This window comes from Falco punctatus, assembly GCF_963210335.1.
Source record: "Falco punctatus genome assembly, contig: scaffold_33, whole genome shotgun sequence".
NCBI classification, from domain to species: Eukaryota; Metazoa; Chordata; class Aves; order Falconiformes; family Falconidae; genus Falco; species Falco punctatus.
In genome coordinates this window covers 1393067-1410517 of record NW_027660146.1, presented here as the reverse complement: position 1 = coordinate 1410517, position 17451 = coordinate 1393067, and positions in this window count along the sequence as shown.

Sequence of the window (17451 nt, the reverse complement as noted above, 5' to 3'; positions counted from 1 at the left end):
TTTACATATGGACTTAACATAAATTTAAATAAACAATACCCTAGTCCATAGTTTCTCACAATCCCCCCTTTTTCTTTTTATCCTATTATTGTTTATTATACACTGCTTTCATTCTCAGCACTGCGAACAAACCTTTTTCCACAATCCCAACATTTATCATAACACTCACAAGGTAATACCTCACAATTACAATAGGCATAGTCTTCACGTGGCATAACGCATTCACAACAATCTTCATCCTCATTAATAGATACACTCTTATATTTTCCCTAGACCTCGTAGTTAAAATAAGCAATTTAGCTAAGTCAAACCGTTCTCTAATAAAGTGTAAAATATAGCGTAATATACAAGGCCCAAATATAAGTCCCAGAATCAGCATAATAAGTGGTCCTGCTAAAGCAGACAACAAAGTGGTTAGCCAAGGTGAGATATTAAACCAGTTTTCATACCATGACCTGCCCGCCTCACGATCTTTCTTACGTTGATCTAACCTTTTCCGGAGTTCAGACATGGTGTCCTGGACTAATCCCGTATGGTCAGCAAAAGAACAACATTCTTCATTGAGAGCTACACATAACCCTCCTTCCTTTAAGAACAATAGATCTAATCCTCTTCTATTTTGCAACACTACTTCTGATAGAGACTTTACTGAAGTGGCTAAATTTTGGATAGATTGTTCTATTTTTGCTAAATCCCCATCTACAGCTATCTGCAAACTTTGTAATTCTTGACCTTTTACTAGGGAGGCTATGCCTGTACCTGCTCCAACTCCGCCCACTATCAGCAGTGTAGCTAGGGTTACCACTGTAATTGGCTCTCGTTTTTGTCTATTCAGGTCTCCTTCAAAGTGGCGTAACGCCTCCTCAGAGGTGTGATAGATCAGAGGAGGAACAATAATCACCTGTACACAAAACTGAGATTGATTAAACACAACACGTTTAGGGATAGGCAAGGCGTTACTCCGATGTCTGAACAAACCCATTTAGCTCCTGGTGTCAGGATAGCCCATTTGTCATTTTGATTCTTGTGTTTCTCTATATTGGTATTAGTGACTGTTCGGTTGCACAAAGGCTGATACTTTTCAGGCACTGTACCTATACATTTTCCTTGACCTGTCACTAATTGAATAGTAATTCCTTGCGTATGGTTCCTCTGGTCATCCCATGGGCATTCTTGTGGGTTTGAACCATTAGACCATTGAATCCTACCTGGTTTTCCAATTGCCTCAAAATATGGTGGTTTAATATTATAACATAACCAGCATTCCTTAGTTAAATTTGGTTTGCTTTCATTAAGGGCACGATAAGAGGCTTGCATGAGATTCCATAAGGGGTCTTTAGATTCTGACAACTCTAGATCCCTGGATAAGGAGAATTCAGTCACAATGTCATTAGTTTTTTGTTTTGTTTTTTTTTTTTTTTGAAAGGGAGTCTGGAGAAGGGGTTACGATAATTATGGGGGCAACCTTTTCTTCAGATGAAGTGGGTGGATTCAGAACCAGATTTGGTCCTACTGGTAAAGGATCATGAGGTATCGGTTCTTTTTTGATAAGGACATGTCCTCCCCTATCGGTTCCTGATTCCCAAAGTCTAGCCCCCCATGTTTTTCCTATCAACCAACCTGCATCTTCTGGGTGTGTCACATTAATGTAGATTTTGTCACATGTACCCTCATTCAAAAAACCTCCATTTGTTCCATGTTTCGGTGGGTCACATCCGAAAGGACCCCACCCTACCCATAAATACTTGTCTTGGTCAACCTCCCAATCTGAGGCTACTGTTTCACAACCCCAGTAGGCACAATAATAATGTCCTGGGTAATTACAGTATCCTTTCTCATGGTTCGAACTAGGGCAAAAATAAAATCCATGTTTGTTCAGGCAGGGTTTTACTGGTATGAGATCACACAGCGCACAGAGAAAACTAGGGGCTCCTGGTGTAACTTGAGTCTGAATGGTTACTTGTCCCTCCCACCTGATTAAGGTCCATTTAAAAGGTTCATGAGGGTTTCCATTTGCTTGGGTCATTATCAATAACAAAACTAACGGTATACCAGGAAAAAGGGTGTCTGTCAATTTTGCCAATTTGAGTATATTTTTACCAGTCCTGGGGAATTTTGGCCATTGCTGCTTTTGCATCCCATTGTTCTGGTTCTTTTCTCCGCAGTATGTTCCTCCTCTGCCTTGCCCGTCGACTCGGTTGCTTCGAGCCACGAGGTGTACCATCTTCTCGGCAGCAAGGGAATTCTTCAGGAGAACAGCTGCTTTAGGCTTTCTGCCTGTTTACATAGGCTTCCTATTTTGCAGCTTTAACTAATGGGGCAAAGCAAGACACGGTTAATACTTCCCTTTTGCACTTTATAGCCAAGATTTCAGCTACAAAGGGGACTGGTTCGGTGGAGTGGTAACAATAATATTGAGGGTTTATTCCTTTGGCAAAAATTTCCCACCACTCATGTGCTTCTCAAATAATTTCTTGTTTAGACTCTAATTGTTTTAATTTCTACTCAGTAAGAGTTCTTTGGATTTTCCAGCACTGTGTGCAAACTCCTGTCGGAGGGTATCCGAATTCACAGTGTGTCCACCATTTATCCTGGCATACCTTACATTTAAAACAAGCAAATGGATAGCAATTGTAGTTCAAATTATTACACCCAATTCATATATCTAGAATGCATATATTATTTGCATCAGCATATCTTCTATATTCAATATTGTGTGGTTGTATAAGTTTAGCAATTTCCTTCAACACACTTTGTACGCTTCCATATATAATAAATAATAAAAAAATAATTATAGCAAATATAAACAGCAATACACACTTTATACCAAAAGGTAATGCAGCAAAATAATCAAATAAAGTCTCTATCATAACTTTATCTTCTCAATGTTATCTTGGTGTCACCTGGTGTACTGATTACTTTCCAGTGGGGTCTCGTCACTGGGCCTTTAATGCGACTGGCATGAGTCCATCCACGCTCAGCAGTTCGGACAGCCGTTTCTGTTGTAAGCAGAACAAGATAAGGTCCCTCCCTTTTGGGTTTTAGGGTTTCTTCCTTCCACACTTTAATCAATATCCAATCCCCAGGTTTAACATTGTGAATTTTTAAGTCCAACGGGGGTCGTTGCACAATCAGTCCGTGTTCCCAAAGCTTGTTACGATGTTCTGCTAATTGTAAAACATATTCATTTATCGCACGGTCTCGAATTAAAATATTTGTTTGTGGGCTTTCAATTCTATAGGGCATTCCATACACCATTTCAAATGCTGATATTCCCATATCCGCTCGGGGTCTAGTTCTGAGAATTAATAGTGCCATGGGTAGGCACTTAATCCATGATAATTTGGTCTCTATCATTAATTTAGTTAGAATAGTTTTGATTTCCCCATTCATCCTTTCAACTTTTCCCGAACTTTGTGGATGCCATGGCGTATGGTATTCCCACTTAATACCCAAGCTTTCTGTTAGATCTCTAACAATTTTTGACACAAAGTGTGTTCCTCTGTCCGAGTCGATTACTTCAGGTACTCCATATCGAGGTATAATGTGTTCAAGTAACACTTTAGTAACTTGGTTAGCAGTTGCCTTGGAGGTAGGAAAAAGCCTCAACATAATGTGTTAAATGATCCACCATTACTAATAAATATTTGTAACGCCCTACCCTGGGTAGTTCAGTAAAATCCACTTGTATGTGTGAGAAAGGTCTGTATGCTGGGGAACGTCCTCCAAGAGGTTTTTGTCTCAGGTTATTTCGATTAACCTTTTGACAGGTCTCACAGGTCGCATTTGTTTAACGCCATCGGGTGAAACCATAATAGCAAATTGCATGTTAGTTATAACGTGTTGAATTAATCTTATAAAACATGGAACAGCACATGGCAAAAACAATAAGGTGGCTAATCCACATAACAAATAAAATAGGATTCGTTTTACCCAGGGGCTCCCGAGAAGCCAGGAAAACAAGTCAATATTCATCTTTCCAAGTTCAGACGGGAACCTGAGCTAACTTCCCTATCTCTGATGTGATTTGTTTAACTACCTCACCATTGTCATCAATTTTCAAACAACAATTGGAAACATTTACTTTACCACAAACATCTCCTTCTTCGGCTAGCAGGTAATAGAGAACCATCCTGTGTTGATAAATTGCATTTTTACATCAAAAGCTTTAGCTGTTTGATTAGTAATAATTTCCAAGACAGCCTGTAGACGAATGATATGATTCAGATTGTAGATAGGTTCTCGAGCACCGTTAATAAGTTCATTAGGATTCCAAGTTGCAGGTCTATAATACTGTATGATACGTTGGGGTGTCCATTCATTTAATAAATATTGGTACCCCCCCAATTCTTGGAAGTCTGGAAAAATCAACTTGCCACTGTTGCCCTGGCTAATTTTCAAACACATTTCACATCGCTGAGTCACCTGTTTTATTACAGTATACAAGTTTTGCCCTATCAATTTCTGATTTAGACTTTTATATAAATTATCAGCTCCCCAATGCATCTTATTATGTTCTATTACGGCTGTGGTCCATATTAAATTGGATGGTACCACTATACAACCATCCCTCAAATAAGTCCACTTATTTATTTTATCATTCATGTCCTGAATGACCTTTAAGTTTTCTTTAGAATAATTTGGCTCCTGATCTGTACTTACAGTTTGGATTTTACCATCTGGTATTAAGGATAATTCCTCCTTTCCTACCTCCTCTGCCACTTGTATGGCTTCATGGTCGGCCAGGCGGTTTCCAATTTCCAAATCAGTGCCTTAATGGGCCATCTTATGTTCTTCCTTCCTGGACGACCCTCTTATAACAGAGGGGGCCATTCCTCACATAAAGGTCTGGCATGGCATATGTTCCCACCGCTCAACGCCTACTGGGTTGCAGCCAGCAGCAGGGCTCAAGATTCTTCTTGGTGGCAAACACAGAGGCCAACCCAGTCTTGCCCTTGATTGTGGTAGGAGGCACTTGACCAACCTTATTCCTTGTACTTTGTTGTCAATGCAGAGTTTCATCTGCACATCCCATAACAAGTCACAGTCATGGTAAAACACAGATTTACATTAGTAGAACTACTACAGAGTGTATTTTATTTTAGTTTTTATGCAATATTCCCCACAGCCTTGCTGGCCAAGGGATATTGTTTTACCTGAACTAGGCAGGCCTCCCGTTTATCATTTCTACTGTAACAGGGAAAGCATTTTTCCCCTTACCTGGAATTTACTTCCAGATATACCTGGTTAAAGATTTCTTTTACTTCAGGGAGGTCCTCTCTTCCACTTTTCTGTTGAATTAAAGATAAGCTCAACATTTACTTTAAAGGTTCCAGGATATTTTCCTGGTGGCCAGCAGCTCCCACAACTGTAACAAATTCTTTTCACTGAAGTTTAACACCAAATAAGTTGGTTTTGTATTCACCAACTTTTCTACATCACGATTACCTTAGTAAAAATCAACTCGAACCTTTATCCAGTCCAATTCACAACTAATTTTCAAACATCTAAATTTCCCCATCAGAGATTCACCTTTACTCTCCTCAGACCCGCTGCCTGCCCTAGAGGGGCCGTTACCGGTCCTATTGTGCTGCAAATGCTGCAGCAATCGGGGTGACATTGTCAGGTCCTTCTGCTCAATCGTCAGCAACAGCAACCCCCTCCCCCCCACCATCAGAAGGGTTCGGGGCAGGAAATGCTCTTCCTGCTCTGCAGTTTACACAAGCCTGCCTCTGCAGCAGCACTTCTGTTTTAACTCTTTCTTACCCTGAATGCAAATCTGCTACTTGTTGCTTTAAGTCTGTGTTATTACGTATCAGCCTTTGCAGGCAAACAGCAAACACCCTGCCATGCATCCAGCGTGACTCAGTCGCACCTTCGAGGGGGTACGGGGCTTTGTACAAACTCACCCCAATACTTTAACACTTTCACAGGGTTTGTTTTTTTTGGTTTTTTTTTTTTTTTTTACTCTCCACCCCCCCCCACCCCCCCCCGGCTTCAGATCTTACATACATTAGCACAAGTTTTTTTATCTTACAACGTGTTTCATTCTGGTTGCTCCATAGAAGGAACCACAACCTCCCCTCTGATCCTTTTGCATTGCTAATATTAAGGGATCTTGTGGAGCTAGGTTAATACCACACTCTTTTGCCACTCTGGGTGATTCCTCAGAGTGAAAAACATACCAGCATACATTACTTCATCCCATTTTTCCTCTCGTCTTAAAAATAACATTAATTTTAACAAAACATTATAATTCAGTGTGCCGTTTAAGGGCCATTTTCTCTGTCCCCTAACTTATACAGGGGCCACCACTGATTGCAGTACTTAGCCAAAGTTCTCTTATTCACGCTTCCCCCAGCTGCCCCCCCCATTTCCTTCCAGTGACCTTTCTTACTATTATCTCAATCGCTATCCCAGCCACAGAGACTCTAATTTCACTTACGGCTCTCTCTCTTATCCCAAGGCGTCCAAACCTTACAGTCAGGGCATTCAATTTCTTGTCGCCACCATACATATAATAATTCTTTACACCATATACACTTTAAAACATACAGAGGTTCACATTCACCCCTCGGATGTTCAAGACAATAACCACATACCAACATTTGTAATATACTGAATACAGAAATGTTCTCACATTTCCAGCATAAATGAGTATAACAATTATTAATAACCTTGTAATTATTAATTAAAAGGCCACTTTTCTCCACATTCCAGCTTATAAAGCGGCCACCATTGATTACAATATTTTATCAATGTTTTCCTATTCACATTTCCACCAGCGGATCCTCCAATATCCTTCCAATGACTCAAAACACACCCTAGCGGATTTTTCTTTAAAATCCCCACCACTCTGCTTTCCTCCCATTTTTCCCAGCTTACACTCACAGAACACACTTATCACTTACAGAATTACTACTTACAAAATGCAACACACAGGTATCTTTCTACAGCAACACCAAGAGCTCACTATTATTATCAAAAATATAGCCAAAATCACAGTAACAATTATCAAAGTCAAATTCCACATTCCATAAATCCGGTAACCAAAATAAGCAACACTGCAGCAAATAAGCTTGAAACAATGAATATTCCATTAACGCCTATACATATTCATTACCTGAACCCGCCTACCCTCGCTTCGTATGCTAATTAGCTTATCAGTCTTTCACGCTTGTGCAGATTCTCCCAAAAATTGTGGGCCGGGGTCTTTAGAATGTGTGCAGTGGTCTATGGGAGGAAGGCTGTAGGTCTTCCTCATGGTGTACTTTTCACCTTTTGCTCATTTGCAATGTTCTTATCAGTCTAAGGTAATTTATGCCCTTGCTGGCCATCTGCTTTTCTTGCTTAATTATTTCTTTTACCCTTATCTGTCCTCTCCTGCTGAAGTGTTCCGCTAAAGTTTTTCCCATGATTTTGCCACAAACTGAGTTTTGAGGAGCGCTTGCCCTAAAGGGTTGTCTGGATTTACCCCAGAGTACAGCTGAAGGGCTTTCCTCAGTCGTTCCAGCCACTCAGTGGGGCTCTCATCTTTCTTTTGCATTTCATTAAATGCTTTATTGATATTCTGGCCACGGGGTACTGCTTCTCTAATCCCCTAAATTACTATAGTTCTCAGGTCCTGCATATGAGTTTTATGCACCGGATCCTGATTATCCCAATTAGGTCTTTGGAGTGGCCATTTAATATCTGCTTGAGGTCCCTGGGTTTCCTCCCAATCTTCTTCTGACCCACAGACTGGCCAAAAGACATTTTTAGAAATCTTCTTCCCTCCCCATATCTTAGTACAATATTCTATCATTTTCTGCTTATCTTTCCCTAGGGTTCCAGGGAAATATCTCCAATTGTCTAAGATATATGCCAGAGGGGTATTCTTGGGTACAGTAGGTACCCTTCCCATGGGAGTCGAAGGCTTGCTGCCCTTCGCCCCCATCTTCTGGAATATCCACAAATGCTCCCCTTGTTCCTGGCCCAGTCCCTCGCGGGAGATGGGAAACGCAGTACTTAAGAGTCCGCACTCGCTTGGTTCAGTATATCGAACCTCTCACTCGTTATATTCCAGGAAACCCAATCCCGCCCGAACGGCAAACCTTGCGAACAAATTCGCAATATACTTACGCATCCTGCGTCTTCATCCGGACTCCCGTGCACAGAATTTTTATGGGATTTTACCGGTTTCTCCTTTGCTCATTATTCTAGAATTTAGGTTCGTCGGTAAGGTTGGAGTAAGCTGTTGGTCGCGGGGCCGCGAAATGTCGCGGGGCGCCTCCCCGGAGGACCAAAGCCCACTGTTCCTCATCCGAGTCACGGCACCAGAAATTGTTATAAATTGAGACCACAACGGATCATAATCCAATTAAAATTTTATTAATTATAGCAAGTAGAATATGAGCAAAACAGCGCTGGACGACAGGGGAGTCTGCGTTTCACCAACTGCCGTCCTGAGCAGTTCAAACAGTCCCTTTTTATACATCTTTACTTCCATGTTCATGAGGTAGTGGAGTCATGCTTTTGTTGTTAGGGGGGTCGTTTTCTGCCTCCTGCTGGTCTTCCTCCTTTGTCTCATTGCCCTGTTTCTGTCGGTTCCTGGACACCTGGTGGCATCCTGGACACCTGGCGGTGATCTTATCTTTTCACAAGTGGCATCCTGCACACCTGGCGGTGATCGTATCTTTTCACAAGCAGCATCCTGGACACCTGGCGGTTATCTTATCTTTTGTTGTCTAATCTTTACATTTACATATGGGCTTAACATAAATTTAAATAAACAATACCCTAGTCCATAGTTTCTCACATACTTTAAAGGTTTCAGGATGTTTTCCTGGTGGCCAGCAGCTCCCACAACTGTAACAAATTATTATTATTTTTTTACTGAAGTTTAACAAATAAGTTGGTTTTGTATTCACTAAAATTCCACCTCATACCCATTCCCTGCCCTAGAGGGGCCGTTACCGGTCCTGTTGTACTGCAAATGCTGCAGCAATCGGGGTGACATTGTCAGGTCCTTCTGCTCAATCGTCAGCAACAGCAATCCCCTCCTCCCCACCATCAGAAGGATTCGGGGCAGGAGCTGCTGTTCCTGCTCTGCAGGTTACACAAGCCTGCCTCTGCAGCAGCACTTCTGTTTTAACTCTTTCTTACCCTGAATGCAAATCTGCTACTTGTTGCTTTAAGTCTGTGTTCTTATTTATCGTGCCTTTTCAGGCAAACAGAAAACATCCTGCCATGCATCCCAGCATGATTCAGTCGCACCTTCGAGGGGGTACGGGGGTTTGTACAAACTCACCCCAATACATTAACACTTTCACAAGGTCTTTGATTCTCCACACACACACACACCTGCCTCAGGTTTTACATACATCAGTACAAGTTTTTATCTTACAACGTGTTTCATTCTGGTTGCTCCACAGAAGGAACCGCAACCTGAGCTTTTAACACAAAAATTGCAACAAGAACATCTTTCTAGTTTAGGTCTTAGGGTTTTTCCTATCCTGTTCTAGAGCCATAATCAAAGATCAGGTGATGTTAATCCCGCACTCTTTCTAGTGCTAGTACCATAGGATCCCGAGGGGGTACTAATCCACAGTCCTTTTGCCACTCGGGTTTGTCCTGGAGGATGAAGAACATGTCTGCATATGATACTTCATCCCATTTTCCCTCTCTTCTGAGAAACAACATTAATCGCAGGAGAGTGTTATAATCTAACGTTCCTCCCTCCTGAGGCCATTTTGCATCACTCTAATTTATACAAAGGCCACCACTGATTACAATATTTAATCCATTTCCTTCTATTTTGGGTACCACCCTGTCCTACGATATCCCTCCAATGTTTTAATATACAGCCCAAGGGCGATTTTTCACAGGGCTTACTCCTTCCATTTCCTATTTGGGGAAATTCCTCTGCTTTGGGGGCAGAGGAGGTGTGGACAGTGATAAGGAGAAATAGTGTGAAATGGGGACAATGGACATCGATTGTGATTGTATATGTCTGCTCAAGGAATGTGGGTATGGCGACTGGTCATGGGTGAGGTGTCTGGTCACATAGGCACACAGCTTTGAGGAGACAACTACAGTTTTGAGGAGACGCCTGCCCCTCTTCCTCTAACAAAGGGGAGACGGGGAGATGCCTGCCCTTCTTCCTCTAACAAAAGGGGCTATTTAAAAGAGAATGAGAAAAGGATGAGAGATATTCCAATGCTATCTAGAGGGAGGGAGTGCTAAGTCTCCTTGCTGGAGAAGATCGGATGGTCACAAGAACATGAATCACCTACAAACCTGCAAGACCACCACATTCCAGGAAAGGGACTGATAAGCTAATTAACATACAAAGCGGGGTTTAGGTAACGAATATGTATAGGCATTAATTGAATATTCATTTGTTTCATTGTAAAAATGTGAGATGGTGTGTCACTTCGGGTATGCACGCTTGTGGAGGAGCGATCCCCCATGCATCTGCGCGCAATAAACATACCTACTTTATAACTTTCGAGTTATACAGTCTAAGTCCGTACGTCACTTGTCTTTTACAATGCTTACAAAAATTAATAACTCGTTCGATTTCAGGGGTTCTTTTTGTGCAACAGGAAGGGGGAGATGTAGGACAAGGCCTCAAGGACAAGAGTCCAAGTACTGATAGCCTGATGAATAGAGACTTGTTAGAACTTGCAGGGCACAAGCCCTGGTGACGTGCGGAATTAGACTCTATAACTCGAAAGTTATAAAGTAGGTATGTTTATTGCGCGCAGATGCACGGGGGATCGCTCCTCCACAAGCGTGCATACCCGAAGTGACGAACCATCCCACATTTATACAATGAAACAAATGAATATTCAATTAGCGCCTATACATATTTGTTACCTAAACCCCGCTTTGTATGTTAATTAGCTTATCAGTCCCTTTCCTGGAATGTGGTGGTCTTGCAGGTTTGTAGGTGATTCATGTTCTTGTGACCATCCGATCTTCTCCAGCAAGGAGACTTAGCACTCCCTCCCTCTAGATAGCATTGGAATATCTCTCATCCTTTTCTCATTCTCTTTTAAATAGCCCCTTTGTTAGAGAAAGAAGGGCAGGCGTCTCCCCGTCTCCCCTTTGTTAGAGGAAGAGGGGCAGGCGTCTCCTCAAAAACTGTAGTTGTCTCCTCAGAGCTGTGTGCCTATGTGACCAGACACCGCACCCATGACTAGTCACCATACCCACATTCCTGAGCAGACATATACAATCACAGTCGGTGTTAAGCGTCCCCATTTCACACTATTTCTCCATATCAATCCCCCCTTTTTATTAAATTAAGTAAATTCTTTTACTTAAGCAGTCTTCCCGAATGATATAAAGCATCATACATAAGTGTTACCCTTTTAAACATTCTCCAAACCCACAAATAGAACATAATGGTTAGTGTATTAAGGAAATTCCTAAACTGATCAATAAGATCACAATGGGGTATACCATAGTGTTAAGAATTCCTGTTGCAGAAGGTGACCAGCCAAAGAGAGTATCCCACCAATTATGGTTTCCATCCTGTTCTACCTTTTTAAAAACTTTCTTGATCCCCTCTACATCATGATGGATCATAAGAAGAGTTTCATGTCCCTTTTCTTTGGTTTCTTTCAGTATACATTGTAAATCTGCATGTTTTAATAGTTCTTTTATACTGCTTATATTTAGTCCTATGGGGGTAGGAATTATCATCTGTGATAGGGTAAAGTTAGATGTAAAATTACAGATACAGTATTTTGAATATTGTGCAGTCTCCTTTACCTCCCCATCTACAGTTATTATGTTACACTTAGTTCTCAAACACGCACATCCCTTCCCTGCATATATAATTACTGTTTTCAAGTTTGCATTTGGTCGGGCCTTGAAATGGCATATTTTCAGATCTGTATCTAAACAAGTATCCTGAGCCATTATAGTATTGCTTTCACAGAGGAAGCCCTGCTGCTCTCGCATAATACAAGATTCTAAATCTACTGTTTGCCACTTGTTGCCTGTCTTTCTGGCCCATGTTCTATGTTCAAAAGGATATTTTCCTAGGCATATTATAAAGATGGGCTCGGTTAAGGTAAAATTGTGCCAGCATTCCCGTGAATTAAAGCACATGGTTGTATTTAGAAGGGTAAATGCCTTATCTACCTTTCTGACATTAATCAGGGTGTCTCCTGAAATCTTAGTGTTATCTTTTTCATTATATGTTTGACACCCTACTTTTATCCTATCTCCTAATTTTCCCCATAATCGGTCGACTTTGTGTACATCCTCCCGATCCCATTGATTCCTTTGGTACACCTCATTTTCAGAAAAAAACACCATAGCTAGTTTCGTCTTTGAGTCCACCTTTCCCATTATTCCAGTGTGTTTTTTCTGGGCATGATTCCAAGGCCAGTTATCAGGCTCTTGGTTGTAGGCAAGAGAGAGGGTACAAAAAACCACAAATTGTTTAAACCCACTATTGATCATTTTAAGAATCTAAACGTTCCTCACATATACATATAAAATCTGTTTTGATCAAAAATATCTTTGTTTGAGTTGGGGCTTACTGATAACAAGTTGGGCAAGACTGGCCACTGGCTCAGTCCCAGACTCTATTGTTCTATATTGTTTGTTGTGGTGCCCTTCCCATATGGAGGATCCACAACCGCTCAGGTTCACTTACTTGCCACCCACATTGTTCCCATTTGTCCGAGTAAATTTGAGTTTCAGTTCTTTTTTATCTGGGGTTACTTTCCACGAAGTTGCAGGGGCTTTCTTGATCCGGGTATGGTGAATCCAAGAATTCTGTCCCTCAACCTTGATTGCAGTGTAGGTGGTGAGTAGGACTTGAAAAGGTCCTGTCCACTGTGGTTCCAGGGTTTTATCTGCAAAACACTTAACGTATACATAGTCCCCTGGTCGTATATCGTGAACAGGTCCATCCAGACCCCTACTGCGTGTTCCCATCACATGCTTCTCAATTCTTATTAATTGTTTGTTTAGTGCCACCATATAGGAAGTCATTGTTTCTTCACCAATCTGTGAAGACGTCCCCTTTTGTACCCCATAGGGTCGTCCATATAAAATTTCAAATGGGCTAAGCCCCTCTTTTGCTCTTGGTCTAGTTCGAATTCGTGTAAGAGCTAATGGCAAATATTGGGGCCAAGTTAGATTTGTTTCTTGACCTAGCTTGACAATCTGTTGTTTGATTAGATGATTCATCTTTTCCACCTGGCCACTCGATTGTGGTCGGTATGGGGTATGTAATTGCCAATCTATTCCTAGATGGTGGCTGATCTGTTGCACTATTCTGGACACAAAATGTGGTCCTCTATCCGAGGACATTACTGCTGGGACTCCAAACCTAGGTATTATCTCTTGGAGCAGTATTTTGGTCACTTCCCGGGCTTTAGCAGTTCTGCACGGGAAGGCTTCTGGCCAACCTGAAAAGGTATCTGTTAGTACCAATAAATATCGATACCCCCCTTTTTTAGGAAGTTCCGAGAAATCAATCTGCCAATGTTGCCCTGGAACATTTCCTTTCCCAATTTTCCCAACTTTGGCCCCTTGGTAATCTTAGGATTAGTCTGGAGACAAAGATCACATTGTTGGGTTACTTGTCTAATAGGAGTATACGAATTTTGTGCTATTATGTTTTTAGTGAGATCCTTACATAGAGCTTCTGCCCCCCAGTGCCTTTTTCTATGTTCTTCCCGAACTACTGACCATACCATGTAGGAAGGAATCACTATTCTCCCATGTGAGATTACAGCCCACCCTTCCTCATTATATGATCCCTCTAGGTCAGAAATCAGTTTGCGATCTTCTTTAGTATAGTCTGGTTTACCTTCTAGAGATATTTGTCCATCGGGTATTAGCGCACCCTCTACCTTGATTGCTTTTCTGGCTGCCTGTTTTGCTTCCCTGTCCGCCAGTTCATTTCCTCTTTCTGTGCTCACTTTCTGGTGTGCCTTGATGTGCATAATTGCCACCCTTTCAGGAAGCTGGACCGCATTTAGGAGTTTCAAAATTTCTTCCGCATGTTTGATGATTTTTCCTTGGGAGTTTAACAGTCCCCTTTCTTTCCATATTGCTCCATGAGCATGTACCACTCCAAAGGCATATTTAGAATCAGTCCAAATATTTATAGGTCTTCCCTGAGCTCTCTCCAGAGCTCGAGTAAGGGCTATGATTTCAGCCTTCTGTGCCGAAGTGTCAGCTGGTAGCGGTCCCGATTCTATCGCTTCTTCAGAGGTTGTAACAGCATATCCGGAATGTCGCTTTCCATTCAGCATATAGCTGCTCCCATCCGTGAACCAATGTTCAGCTCCATTAATAGGAACATCCTTGAGATCTGTCCTACTAGAATAAGTGGCTTCGATTGTTTCTAGACAGTCATGATCGACTGATTTGCCAACATTCCCATTAAGAAATGAGGCCAGATTGACGATGTTTGTAGTCACGATCTCAACATCATTATGGCCTGGTATTTTAGGAATCTCTGTGGGGAGAGCCAATGCCCCCCTTTTGTTTCAAGGACTGCAGACCCTGTGTGGGATACTAAGACAGTCATTTTCTGGCCCAAGGTAAACTTCCGGGCCTCCTGGATGTTTAGGACGACAGCTGCTACTGCTCTCAGGCAACCAGGCCACCCTTTTGCAGTGGCATCCAGCTGTTTAGAGAAGTATGCCACTGCCCGTCTGTATGGTCCCAAATCTTGTGCCAGTATTCCTAATGCCATTCCCTGTTTCTCATGGGAAAATAGGAAAAATGGCTTACTCACATCAGGAAGTCCTAGTGCTGGTGCCGACATTAAGGCTTTCTTCAGTTCATGGAAAGCTCTGTCTGATTCAGCATCCCACTGAAGATCCTTCTGATTAGCTGCTATCAGGGAATATAATGGTTTAACAAGCAAGCCATAATTACATATCCAAAGCCTGCACCATCCTGTCATTCCCAGAAATGTCTGCAGTTCCTTTACAGTTCGTGGTCGGGGGGCTTGGCATATGGCTTCTTTTCGGGCCTTCCCTAGGACCTGTTGTCCGGCACTGATCTCGTACCCTAGGTATGTGACTTGTTGTAACACCACCTGTGCCTTCTTCTTAGAAACCCAATATCCTTGTAGTCCCAGAAAGTTCAGCAGGCTCACAGTCCAAATAAAACAAGATTCTTCGGTTCTGGTTGCAATAAGAAGATTGTCTACATATTGTAACACTTTCCCTTCTCCTGACGGTGGTTCCCATATCTCCAAATCCTTTGCTAATTGGTTTCCAGAAATTGTGGGGCTATTTTTAAACCCCTGTGGCAACACCGTCCATGTGAGCTGGGTCTTTCGACCGCTTCTGGGATTTTCCCATTCAAAAGCAAAAATTCTTTGGCTGGCTTCATGGAGAGGGAGGCAAAAGAAGGCATCTTTTAAGTCTAAAACTGTGAACCAAGCTAGGTCAGGTGTCAGAGTGGTTAGTAAGGTATAGGGGTTAGCTACTACAGGATACAGATCCTCTGTTATTTTGTTAATGGCCCTTAGATCTTGAACTATCCTATAAGACCCATCAGGTTTTTTTAACTGGGAGGATAGGTGTGTTAAATTCTGACTCACATTCTTTTAGTAGTTTTAATTCTATGAATCGCTCTATGTTTGGACGAATTCCTTCCCTATCTTCCCTTTTCAGTGGGTATTGTTTAATTCTTATCGCACTCTGTCCTTCCTTCAGGTGGTGCATTCTTGGCACGTCCCGGTATGTCAATTGCCCATACTCCGGGATATACCTGATCAATAATTCTGGTATCAATTTCCCTTTTTATAGGAGTACTGGCCAAAGATAGGCTCATAACCTGTATGTATTGGTGATCATTTACCTCCAGAGTAACTTCCCCTTTTTAAAATTTGATTGTTGCCTCCAACTGTTCTAGTAAGTCCCTACCAAGAAGGGCCTTTGGGGATTTGGCATTCTTGTTTGTTTTCTTAGTTTGTACTTTAAAGGTTTCAGGATGTTTTCCTGGTGGCCAGCAGCTCCCACAACTGTAACAAATTATTATTTTTTTACTGAAGTTCAACAAATAAGTTGGTTTCGTATTCACTAAAATTCCACCTCATACCCATTCCCTGCCCTAGAGGGGCCGTTACCGGTCCTGTTGTGCTGCAAATGCTGCAGCAATTGGGGTGACATTGTCAGGTCCTTCTGCTCAATCGTCAGCAACAGCAATCCCCTCCCCCCCACCATCAGGAGGGTTCGGGGCAGGAGATGCTGTTCCTGCACTGCAGGTTACACAGGCCTGCCTCTGCAGCAGCACTTCTGTTTTAACTCTTTCTTACCCTGAATGCAAATCTGCTACTTGTTGCTTTAAGTCTGTGTTATTACATATCAGCCTTCGCAGGCAAATAGCAAACACCCTGCCGTGCATCCAGCATGACTCAGCCGCACCTTCGAGGGGGTACGGGGATTTGTACAAACTCACCCCAATACTTTAACACTTTCACAAGGTCTTTGATTCTCCACACACACACACACCTGCCTCAGGTTTTACATACATCAGTACAAGTTTTTATCTTACAACGTGTTTCATTCTGGTTGCTCCACAGAAGGAACCGCAACCTGAGCTTTTAACACAAAAATTTCAACAAGAACATCTTTCTAGTTTAGGTCTTAGGGTTTTTTCCTATCCTTTTCTAGAGCCATAATCAAAGATCAGGTGATGTTAATCCCGCACTCTTTCTAGTGCTAGTACCATAGGATCCCGAGGGGGTACTAATCCATAGTCCTTTTGCCACTCAGGTTTGTCCTGGAGGACGAAGAACATGTCTGTATACGATACTTCATCCCATTTTCCCTCTCTTCTGAGAAACAACATTAATCGCAGGAGAGTGTTACAATCTAACGTTCCTCCCTCCTGAGGCCATTTTGCATCACTTCAATTTATACAAAGGCCACCACTGATTACAATATTTAATCAATTTCCTTCTATTTTCAGTACCACCATGTCCTACGATATCACTCCAATGTTTTAATATACAACCCAAGGGCGATTTTTCACAGGGCTTACTCCTTCCATTTCCCATTTTGCAATTTTAATTACTTTTTCTCCGGCCGCCTTAGCCACCCAAGGTCGGAAACACAGATAGAGCTCCTTACTTGTTTTGCACTCAAACGCGCGTCTCAAGCACTCTTGCACTCACACTCAGTCAAAATAATTAAGCTATACACGGAAAATCAAAATGTGCATCTCAATCACACCATTCACACTCTCCGGGCAGCCCTCAGTCACACAAGCAGTATGTTATACGGTACCGTGCACTTATGTACAACTTTGAGGAACACTAACAGTTCACAAAGTATGCGTTTCAATGAACAATTGCCAAAAAACAAACAACAAACAAAAAACCAAATTTTTCCTGGTCTTAAGCAGAGTGTTAAGTTTTCCGCTATTTGCCACGAATTACCAGAATATTAATATTTTTCAACATACATTTCATAACAC